This window comes from Columba livia, chromosome 2, assembly GCF_036013475.1.
Source record: "Columba livia isolate bColLiv1 breed racing homer chromosome 2, bColLiv1.pat.W.v2, whole genome shotgun sequence".
Classification (NCBI taxonomy): Eukaryota; Metazoa; Chordata; class Aves; order Columbiformes; family Columbidae; genus Columba; species Columba livia.
The window spans coordinates 65,565,993-65,569,801 of NC_088603.1; the positions used below are offsets into that span (position 1 = coordinate 65,565,993).

The 3,809-nt window shown below is 38.0% G+C and overlaps 1 long non-coding RNA gene across 1 annotated transcript; it reads left to right on the forward strand.

Annotated features, from left to right (window-relative positions):
- Positions 1–386: 386 nt before the first annotated feature.
- LOC110361253 (uncharacterized) lies at positions 387–3,237 on the forward strand. The gene is made up of 3 exons (XR_002417726.2): positions 387–535; positions 1,492–1,585; positions 2,083–3,237. It is a non-coding gene; the product is annotated as an uncharacterized LOC110361253 (long non-coding RNA).
- The last annotated feature ends 572 nt before the right edge of the window (positions 3,238–3,809 follow it).

Below are 3,809 nucleotides of genomic sequence, written 5' to 3' on the forward strand. Positions count from 1 at the left end.
CCAGCAGACCAAACATGAAACCTGCATTATATTGTGATTTATTGCCCTACTTATTCTAGAATGTCAGAGTATTTGCAGAGAAAAAAATAGGTAAAGCTCATTAAAAATATGTATTTTAGTGTTAGGAAAGGTAAGCTGACATCTAGGGTATGGGAAGTCCTGTGTCAAGAGACGAGGATTGTGCAGAAGGCTCTAACAGGTTTACCTGAAGCCAAGTTGGCCTCTCAGGACATTTTCTTTTGACCCTTTGGTCCTTTCCTTGCAGGAGATGTGGACTAGCTCCTTGCTGCCTTGCAGCTGGGTGCTTCTTTTGATCCTCTTCAAGGCAGGGTATTTAGACTCTCAGCCTTGCACTTGCATGCATGTAGGAGAACTTCAGGCTGGGACTTGCCAAATCAACACACCTGGATGGGCGGGACACAAAGCTGAGCTCTTGCCCCTCTAGGTGGGTCAGGCCAAGTCGCAGTTGTGCCTGAGAACGGAAAAGTGAAACAGGCCACGTGGCCACCAGAGCTATGATGCAAGGAACGGAAAGGTAAGAAATAGGCAAGGTAAAATGAGAAGGGGTACAATAACTTTCCAAGTGCTTACTTGATAATTGATTGGGAACAGAAAAAGTTTAAATAGCTGTGTTAATTGATTATTTAGTTATGCAACACCAGCCATATTACCCAAATATTCCCACTCCTTTTTTTTTTTTTTTTTTTTTTTAATTTTACACAAAACCACAGATGCTGATATTCTTTTTGGTATTGGATACAATATTAAGCAGTTTTGGACACACTGCGGATGAGGGCTGGCATGGGAGTAATGGGAGTAGACGTCAGAATATCAGATCCTCTGTGGCTGTTTAATTGAAATAGTCCCATTTTACTCCTGACCATAAGATGGGAATGGAGTTTTTGTTTGTGGCTCTACTATCACTTCAGCCTGGATCAAGAGGGTACTTTTAAAGCTCATCTTTCAGTTGTTTCTATTTACATTGCTGATGTTCACATCACGGAACCCCTTTGCAGCATGCACACTGGAATCCTTTAGGATGACCCTGACCTGAAAGACATGCTCCAAAAGCTCACCTAACATTCATCTGCTCCCGTGGGACCAGAATAGTGTCAATATCAAGTAAAGCCTCAGAAATTTATACAGGGGCAATACTGGGTGATTGGCATCTACTATTTTGCTCTGTCACTCAGTTGCTAGTGGGCTGCATCACTGGCTAATGCATGGCAGCTCAGCCTTTGCCTGTCATGGTCTGTATATCATATACTGCCTTCTATAAACCTAGCAAGTTCCATCCTGGGGGATAATAGCGTTTTTTTCTTTTAGACCAAGTTCTCTTGACTGCAAGTGTTTTCCAGACTCCCACTGCTCCACTGATTAGGAACACTCCACCACCATTTCAGGAGCCTGCTTCCTTAGGGATAGATTTTGAAACTTAGTGCAGAGCGTGCAGAAAATTAAGTCAATACCTCTGTTTCTTCCCATTTTAAGCGAGTGAAAATGGCAGTCTGGAATAACTCTAAAGAAAAGCACTAGTAACAGCCATGAGTCCGTGACCACCCAGTAGTGGAAAGCAGGGGGGAGGGTGAGTATGCACAGGCTGTTTTAAATCTGGAACTGATTGCATTCACTTTAGCACTTCCCTGCATGTTTGTTTCTATTTGCAATTTTTAATTCCCATATTTATTTTTAGCTGGGTGTATTTTAATAGATTAAATGAACAAATTTATTTATTTTCTAATAAGAAGCAATAGTGATTGTTAAAACTGCATCTCTTAAGAGCACGGTAATCTAAAAAAAAAAAAACAACATTGCACGTCAAACACAAAAATATACAACCATCTAAACACTGATGAGAGTTTGGGGTTCTTGATATAGGTATGAATTGTTTTTATTAGAGGATTAGGATTCTGAAAGTTTGGGGAGAATTTCAGATTTCTGGGTGGGCTGTAACAGATTGATGGTTTTTTATCTGCAGACTGCTGCATTTGGCCAATACTTTCAGTGCACTCAGTCAGTTTTGTCCTTTTATAGAGGTTCCCCTACTTCATGGCATATTTTTCTCTTTTTATTTCTCCCCAGGATTGTTTCCTCATTCATCCCTGGCACTACTGCAGTCTTTCTCAGCAAACAGAAATACCAGCTGAAGCACAAACAAAAGCTGAGAAATCAGAGGCCCCAAATGGATAATCTCATAGATTATTCCATGATTAATTATCCCAGTTTTATCAAATGCCACATCCAAATAAGGTCAAACACAAAATTGTAATCTTCAAGACACGCAACCACCCCTTTGCACGAGCCTTGATTTCTATCACAGGAAGTTTAAACTGACTTCTATTAATAACAATAGAAAAAAGAAGTAATGTTGATACATTCTGAACTATGTACTCAACATGTCAAGGAGATCATTAGTGACTGACACCAATGATGTGCCATAGACAACAAGATGTCTTTTTTGTGCCTGTCCTTTCCTGACATTCCTGTCGCATCCTATTCAGCAACCTCATGCAGTGATCCTCTTGTACTTTGGATCAAAAAATTTCCACATTAGTGGTTTATGCATGTCGCCATTTTGTTCTGTTGTGGTTTTTTGTTCATTTATTTTTACAGTTAGTTTTGTTTGTATTTTAATCGCTTGAATTAAAAAGGTTATTAATAGCAGAACAGTCAGCATTGCAATATACATATGTATCTTTGTACCTGGATGAATATCATATTTTTAATAGGTTATAAGCCCTAAATTCCAGAGAGAGACTCACAAATTCACTTAATTTCCCTGATTTCACATGTAGGTCTCCACATTAGCTAAAAATGTGTAAAACCACATGGAAGTAGTTCCTATTTAGTACATAGCTGAGGAGGCACACGGCTCTTTTTTCTTTTACCATATGGCTGAAGTAACTTGCACACAAGCAATTTGTTCTGATTCAGCTGTTTCAGCAGGAAGGATTTGCAGAAGCAGGATTGGGAAATACACAGGATTCTATTTCACTTCTGTGACAAGAGTTATATTTTTAATTAGCCCCTGCTAGTCTTCCGGGTGCAGCTTGTAAGTTTAATTCTCTATCTCAGGTCTGAGTCCCATCTGATAGTGCCATTTTTATTTGTATTTAGGGATCAGTTCTAAAAGTGTTTTCAGAAAAGGCAGTTCCTTGGCAAATTCTGTTGAAGAAAATTAAGAGTTTTGGATTTTCTTTTTTCCCAGTAGACTTGACTTACAAGAAGCTTATTAAAGACATAGGGAGCAGGGGTTGGTGGTCAATATGTTATTTCACTGAAATCTTAAGAGAACCAGCTGTTGGGAAGATCATATACAACATGCGTATATTATTTTAACTACCTGAAGGCCCAAGGTTTGTACTTTGGGAAGGAATAAAAAACTAGGTCAACTAATAATGGACAGGAAAAAACCTGTAGATTAATGTAGTCCTTGTTATTTGGTTATACAATTGTATCATTAAAACAAACAAACAAAATATTTATTAAAATCTCACAAGTAAAAAGAAAAGAACTGAAAAGGTCCATTTCAAATAAAGATTAGCTGATTAAAATCTAGCATTTTAGTATATGCATTAACTAAAACCAATAAATAACATAAGAAACAGAGAAAAAGCACAGAACATAGACCAGCCTTATTAATTTGCAGCAATGCTCTGATATTTTAAAATAACATCAGCTAAATGAACATGGTGTTGCACATGTTTAAGAATGGGGAATACAATATCCAAAGGACTTGTAAAGTGGTTTGAGTCTGTAATTTCACATATATTCAGGATATATTTGTTGATGCCTTAAAAATTCAACTC